At 55.6% G+C, this 7,710-nt stretch overlaps 1 long non-coding RNA gene across 1 annotated transcript; it reads left to right on the top strand.

Annotated features, from left to right (window-relative positions):
* Positions 1-215: 215 nt before the first annotated feature.
* Positions 216-6,792, top strand: LOC139036991 (uncharacterized). Its single transcript, XR_011489770.1, has 2 exons — positions 216-888; positions 6,585-6,792. It is a non-coding gene; the product is annotated as an uncharacterized lncRNA (long non-coding RNA).
* The last annotated feature ends 918 nt before the right edge of the window (positions 6,793-7,710 follow it).

Below are 7,710 nucleotides of genomic sequence, written 5' to 3'. Positions count from 1 at the left end.
AATGGGAGACCCTAGAATCCGCATTTTAACAACTGTCCCCTTGATTCTTGTGCTCACCAAAGAATGAACCGCCCTGGGCCTGCACTGATGCCAAACGGCGCAGTGGGCAGAGCGGCGACCCTGGAGTTAGCACTGCCCTTCTTGGCTTTGTTTTGGGACCGCCTCAGTTTCCTGCCTGCGAAGCGGGAGAGTCACGCGAGGCTCCGAGGGCCGAAGTGCCGCGAGCACTTTCCACACCTGCCTCCCTCCCCAGGCTGCTTGCCGCAATCATCCGCCTCGCCCGGAGTAGAAGGAAACAGCTGGGGGCTCTTTAGTTCCAGGCTGCGGTCGCCTCCTTAATAGGCTGCGGACGCGCCCTGAGGTTGGGGGCTCGGGATCCCCTTTCCGCACGCGCCGGCCCCCCGCCGGGGACCGCAGGGGACCTGAGTGCACGGCGCTCCCCGCCTGCTGGGCAGCCGAGGCCCCCTCCTCCCTCCGACCAGCCCTCCAGCAGCCCATAAATATTCCCTGGATCAGAGCGGGCGGAAACGGACTTTCCAGCGCGCCTTCCGGACCTGGACCATCTCCTCTCCGCGCGAACTGTGAGAGGGGAAGCCTGGACGCGAGTCAGCGCGTTTCCGCCTGGGAAGTCTGAGGGCGCACACGCACTCCCGGACAGGGTACATGCCACGGCGCCTGGAGCTCCAGCCCCGCGCTGCCCAAGTGCGGGGCCCTGCCCTCGGAGGCGAACAGACCCATGAGGGAAATCTGCAGGAGGATTCTGCACTCGACCCAAGGGTCAGGGAAGGCTTCCTGGGGATATATAAGCCAAACTCTGAAAGATGAACGCATCCGGACAGAGGGAACAGAATATGCAATGGCCGAGGGTGGCAGTTGGGGAAATAACAGGTATTTTGTGTTAATGAAGTATTGAGTTCAAGCTGAAGTGTCACAGGATGGCTCTGGAGAAAGTGGCAAAGTGTGAAAGTGTTAGCTTCTCAGTTGTTTCCAACTCATTGCGACCCCATGAACTGTCCATGGAAGTAATTCTCCAGTAATACTGCAGTATTCCATTCCCTTCTCCAGGGGATCTTCCCGACCCGGGGATGGAGCCCAGATCTCTCACATTGCAGGCAGAATTAGATTCTTTACCATCTGACCATCAGGGAAATACCAATCCAAAACAGGGCCTTGTAAACCCTGTGGGGCAGGCACTGTAGCCTTGTAAGCAGGACGTGTGTTTTGACCAGGTTATTTGCTTTTAGGAAAGAGCACTCTGGCATATGTGGGAGGTGGAATAGATGGGTGGCAGGACATGAGTGAGGAGACTGTAGATAGAGGTCATGGTGCTGGGTCAAGGTGGCTACAGTGGGAATGGAGGAAAAGGGATGGACTGGAAAACTTCTGAGGGTTGTGGATAGGACTCAGTGCTAGACTGGATGATGGGTGGGTGGCCCACCCTTTCCCAAGTAGGAAGCAAGGAGGAAGATGATGTGTTCCTCCCACGACGTGCCCCTCCTTTCCTATCCATCAAGCTTAGATCTAAGGCCTCATTCAGTGTGCCTCACCTCACCACCTCCAGGAAACCTTCCCTGCTCCTTTATGGATTTCAGAACATCAGAACTTGTGTTTGGTTATTTGCTGTCTTGCACTGTTGTAGAATTAAGTTGTGTGCAGCAGCCTTCAAGGGAGCCCAGCCTGGTGGTTAAGATCACATTAGAATCCTAGCAGACCTGCTTTGTGACCTGGGAAAGTCATTCATTCTCTCTAGCCTTGCTTTCCTCATCCATAAATGGGGATAATAATCCTCCCTTGAAGGGTTCTGTATGCCAGGCATGAGGATGTGCTCAGTGAGTGAGCGTTCTTCCCCCCACTAAAGTTGGTCAGCCATGAACCAACCAAACGTCTCTAAGAGTGTCTCCTAAAACTTCTTTTCTGGAATTTTCAGAAGTCACAGAGTGGGTTAGCAGAATGATTTTAAGACTGGGATTGGAAGGCACGAGGCTCTGCTTTGGACCTCTCAAAAGGCAAATCAGGGCCCCTTTGCCCACCTTGGACTACAGGGGTGGGTAGGATAGCTCCTGGAGTCCCCACTGTTGCCCCTTCAGTCATCCAGTTTCCAGTGGAGTTCCATAGTTCCCAGAAAGCTCTGAGCACTGCAGGATTAGCAGTACTCTTTCCCAGGCTGCCATGAGCTCCTCCTCCAGCCTGTGAATCTGGTTTCCCCCCATCCTCATGGGGAAGCAAAAGTACCCCCTCCTACAGACCTCTAGAGGCCAGACCTGGGCCTAGTCCCCCAGGAGGGCTTGGAGTCTCATGGGATTGGGCCTGGTGTTCCTTGGGAGGCAGAGGCACCTGGAACACAAGCCCGGAGCTGCAGTTCCAAGAGAACTAACTGGCAAGGGCCTGGCTTGGAATGGCCGCAGCAAGTATCAGGGCATGGGACATGGGCATCTTGGGAACAGCAGGTGAGACATATGTGAGCAAAGCATGGGAGATCCCCGCCAGAGGGACCATTACAGTGCTGTTATCACACCCTTCTCTTTGCCGCAATGAAAGTTAAGCGAGCCACCCATGGTCATGCAGCAGGCTACTGGTGGGAGCAAAATGATCAAGGCTTCTTTGTTCAACACAAGTGAATTGAGTTACTGAAATGGGATAAGGCATGGGAAAGATTCTAGTCCAGTGACACTGAGTAGATGCTTAATAAATGCTACTTAACTGAACACCAGACCTTATGTGGGGAAGCAGTGGTTCACACCCACACTCTTTCCTCAAGGAGCTCAGAGCCCGAGAAGAGCAAGAGATGAACATAGAAACATTCCTGGTTTATGCAGAAATAAAGGGCAGCCCAGGGACTGGCAGGAGTACCCAGAAAAATATTGGCTTGAATCCCTGCAGTGGGGTAGGCTTGGGGCTCAGTGTTGAACTTCAAATATAAGGTGTATTAAGGAAGCCTTCACCAAAGAGGTGGCATTTGCATTGGCCTTTGACGGCTGTGTGGGCTTCACTGATAGCTCAGTTGATAAAGAATCTGCCTGCAATGCAAGAGACCCTGGTTTGATCCCTGGGTTGGGAAGATCCCCTGGAGAAGGGCTAGGCTACCCACTCCAGTATTCTTGGGCTTCCCTTGTGGCTCAGCGGGTAAAGAATCCACCTGCAAAGCGGGAGACCTGGGTTTGATCCCTGGGTTCAGAAGATCCCCTGGAGAAGGGAAAGGCTACCCACTTCAATATTCTGGCCTGGAGAATTCCAGTACAGTCCATGGGGTTGAAAAGAGTTGGACACGACTGAGTGACTTTCACTTGGCTGTGCAGGAGTTTTCTAAGCCAAGAAGGCAGAGAAGGATATTTTCAACAAAGGCAAAGTCATGGGGGTGGGGAAAATTTGAAGAGTTTAGGTGGCTGTTGCGTGTTTTGCTATTTAGGAATCGAGGCGGGGGGCTCTGGAATGGTGTAGGACCTTGACTGTTAGGCTGAGTGTGCATGGAACCCCAGGGCAAAGGGGAGCCATAAAATATTTCTGAACAAGATAATGATGTGGTCAGAATCCACTAGAGAAGGGAATGTATTTGGTAAGCCACCTGGAGAGGCCCAGAGGAGAGGGAACCAGGGCAGAGGGCCCAGTAGGAACCCTTGTGTAGGCTTCAATCCCTGGGGGCTTGTTAAGGTCAGAGCCAGGCTCCTGGGAATGGTGAGCTCTTCCCAGCTCGACAGTAGATGGCGCTGCCTCCCTGTGCATCCAGCCCCGTGGGCAGTGCTACCTGCCCCTCACCTGGGCGGGGAGACCCCCAGGCCTGCTTGGGCCCTATCTCTGTTGATGAGGTGCTGAGAAAGGTTGGGTTGGGGTGCATGTGTGTGGGGGCGGGGGCAGGTGGGCTTTACTCCCCGGGGAGGGTGGGCTACTCTCCCGCCTCCAAGAGCAAAGAGGGCCACTTGCTTTGCTTTACAGAATTGCAGGATGTTTAAGGTAACTAAGGCCCAGAGAGGGAGGGGCTTGCTTGAGTCACTAAGTGGGTTAGTATCTCATGGGTGCTCCTGAGTGCCTGATGTGGGAAGTACTGCTGTCCCTTCCTCCTGCTGAGTCCCTCTTCCAGTTTGCCTCTGCCTCGCCATCCCCACTGCCTCTTTTCCACTCAGTCCTCATCCATCTGCCTGGCCTGGACCTTCGTCCCCATCTCCTCGCAGACCCCTGCAGGGTGGTCTCTTCCATGCCTGCCTGTGCCTCTCCCCACCCCACTGTGCCCCCACTCAATCCAAGGATTTTTCTCATACACAGATCTGACCTTCATCCTCCCTGCTGAAGCACTTCCTGGCCCCACCAACCCTGGGGGATGCTCCTGAGCCTGGAATTCAGGCCCTGGAACAAGGCCATGACTCTCTCACAGACCTCATCTGCCCTGGTTCCGTCAAGCTGATCCGTCCCTGTCCTCTGTCAGAATCCTATTCAACCTCCAGGACTTGGTGGGGCTTCTGAGGTGTGGGAGTTTAGGTACCCCTTCCTGGGCTCCCGAGGCTGTGACTGTACCATGTGACTGGGTGCCCCTGGGCCTGGCTCCTCTGCTGGGAGCCCTGGAGAGCCTCTGGGTGGGGAGCGCCAGCTGGAGCTCAGGGCGGCCTCTCTGGGTGACCAGGTGACCGACAGGAACACTCAGGGCAGAGCGTTAACCAGGTCAGTGCATGCTGCCACGAGACAGGCGCCGTGCTAGGCGCTTTTGCACACTCACAGCCTCTCTGATCCCAACAAAGCCTGGGCAGGTAAGAGGCTGCAGTTATTACCTTGGTTTTGCAGAAGAGGAAACAGAAGTGCAGAAGGTGAGTGAGTGAGTGGAATGGAGATCGGCAGGCTGCGGGCAGGGTAAGGTTTCAGCTGAAGGGTAGCAGGAGCCACAAGTACCCAAAGGTCTGAGTAAGGCCCATGGGGGGCTGTCAGGGGTGCCTGGGGTGGATGGCCCTCAAAAGTGAGCTCCCTCCCAGTCTTGGGGCCTGGGAGGCCTTCAGTTGTTCTGAGTCAGGCAGGGCCCTGGGGCCTGAGTGCCAGATGGTCACATGGCGGCTGTGAGATAGCGAGCAGCGGCCGAGGCCAAGGAAGAGGCTGACCCAGTGATCTGGGGAGGGGCAGGCCCTGCTAGGCGGGTGGGTGGCTCATGGTCTGAGATCAGACCAGGCCCAAACACCAAGACTTTCCAAGGAGCCCTGTGGTGAGTGGGCCGGATGCCGGGAAAAGCCAGAGGTAAGGCTGCCCACAGGAACTGGCCGGCAGGAGCAGGACATGGTAACGAGCTGCAAGTATTTGCCCCAGAGAATCCCAGGGCTGGGGATGGGTGAAAGGAGGGGCCCACAGAGTGTTTTGCACTTCTGGGTCACAGTACAACGATGGCTGTATCCTCCGCTTGCTGTGTGACCTTGGCCTGGTCTAGGCGCCAGTGAGGAAAATTCTAGCCTGTAGTCCACCTTGGGGCCCCTGGGTCTGGTGCCCAGTTTTGAAGCAACGCACAAGTCAAAGATAGAAGGGCCCTTGGTGTCGAGACCTGGGCCCTGTGTTGTCTGAAGGAGAAACTGAGGCACAGAGTGGGACTGCTCCTGCCCAGTCCCACAACAAGCCAGGCCCAGGACCCCGGTCTCCTGACTCCCAGGCTGACTTCATGATGACTCTAAGCACATTCCCTCCTGTTCTTCTAAGACTTGTGCTCAGCTTCTTTGGGGGGAACATTCTGGGGGTCACTTAGGGCTGCCCCTATGGCTGGACTTAACCCTAACCCTCTAGGAGGTAGCATCCAGAGTGCTTTGCTGGCCTAAATCCACTATGAGCAGTGCTGGAGAACTTCCTTGAGTCTACCCCTGCCCACACTAGCTGCAACCAGGCTGCTTGGGGATGTGGGGGGGGGGGGGGGCAGGGTGTTGTGTGGAGTTCCTGGTGAGGAGGGGGTTGTCTGCCTAGTGGTGACGCCCAGCTCAGCCTGACGCATGCCCACCCAATGGCATCACTCAGCTTGGTGAGGTCATCCTCTCTCGGGGAGTCCTGCTCCTGGGGCCTCCCATGGGGTCCTAGTCATGTCTTCTCCTGGACTCAGCCAAGGGGCCCAGCCACTTCTAGCAGACAGCTCTTCCCATGGATCATCAGCCTCAGGGTGGGGCACCTCTCCAGCCATCTGGTTCTAGATGACAGGGTTTCTGGTGGCAAATCCCTGCTGGTTTCCTGGTGTGAAAAGTCACATCAGCCCCTGGGATGGTGCCGCCAGCTTGCCTTGGGGGACTCGTGGGGAAAAGCGTCTCCCTTCCCCAAGTGGGGCAATAAGGCGAGTCTCAGCATGCCCCAGAGCCTCTGCCCCTGGCCCCCTGGCTCTTCTTCAGGCCCTGCCTCATCCCTGAAGCATCCTCTCCCTTCCTGGGGAAGGGTGCTCTCCCTGACGGTCAGGGCATGAGGGGACAAGCCTCTTCTGAGCTCCCGCTGGTGCTTGGTATGCCTGCCTTCTCTGGGCAGTCCTCACAGTCACTCTGAGTGGTGTGGGTGTCACTACTCCGATGGCCAGCTGAGACCCCAGATTTCCAAGTCACTCAGTGGGGGAACCAGGACTTGAATGTGTCTTTCTAAATCTTTTATAGATTCAGAAGCTGTCCCAGGACTTCCCTGGTGGTCCAGTGGCTGAGACTGTACGCTCCCAATGCGGGGCCCCCAAGTTCCATACCTGGTCGTGAAATTGGATCCTGTATGCTGCAACTGGGGAGTCCAATAGCACGTCACAACTCGTGGATCCCGCATGCCACAGCTGGAACCTAGCACAGCCAAATAAATACCTATTTTTTAAAAAAAGCTGTCCCATTCATGTATAGGGAAAGACCATGGTTGCTCCTTCTTAAAATGATTGTGACTGGTGAGAATAACCATTCCCTGGTGGCTCAGAAGGTAAAGAATCTGCCTGCAGTGCAGGAGACCCAGGCTCGATCCCTGGGTTGGGAAGATGCCTTGGTGAAAGGAATGGCTACCCACTCCAGTGTTCTTGCCTGGAGGATTCCAGGGGCCTGGTGTGCTATAGTCCATGGGGTCGCAGAGAGTCTGATATGACTCTCTGCTGAAACTCTCTGCGACCCCATGGACCACGTAGTATGGGCCTAAGAAGTGTTTGTTGTGGGAAGGAGGACAGGCGGCTGGATGAGGGGACCTGCCCTTATGGGTGTTCAGTCCCAGCCCAGGGAAGGATGCCCCTTGGGCCCTGAGTGCAGAGCCACATTTGTCCCTGGCAACTGGCTGGAATGTCATTTCCTCTCCATTTCCCCCTCACCATTGAGGGGTAAGCAGTGCCAGTCTGAGGAGGGGAAAAGAACCAGGGTTTGGGTGGGTACTGAGTTCGCAGTGGGGTGTCCCCCCTGGGCTCCTGTGTCTTGTCCTCTCATGTGGCTCTCCCAGCTCTGTGATCCCCGCTCTGCTGCGAACTCACCCCTGGGGGCCCCTCTGCTCCCACAGTCTCCACCTTCTCCAGGAAGTCACTTTGTACCCCAGGCTGAACTGGGCTTCACTCCCAGCTCTCCAGACTTGTGAATTGTTGTCACAACAGTTCCATGTTGTCATTGACTAGTAATGTGGTTGTTTGCCCATCAGACCAGGAGTTCCCTGAGGGCTGGGCTTGTCTGATTCCTCTCTGAGTCTGCAGCTCCCATGACACAGCCAAGAAGGAAGGTCGTTGGATGGGTGAATAAATGAATGAATGAACAAATAAATGTATGAAAGAAA

The sequence above is a fragment of the Odocoileus virginianus genome, chromosome 10 (genome assembly GCF_023699985.2).
Source record: "Odocoileus virginianus isolate 20LAN1187 ecotype Illinois chromosome 10, Ovbor_1.2, whole genome shotgun sequence".
Taxonomy (NCBI): Eukaryota; Metazoa; Chordata; class Mammalia; order Artiodactyla; family Cervidae; genus Odocoileus; species Odocoileus virginianus.
The sequence above is the reverse complement of the archived record's forward strand: the minus strand, read 5'-3'. Positions and strand labels throughout refer to the sequence as shown.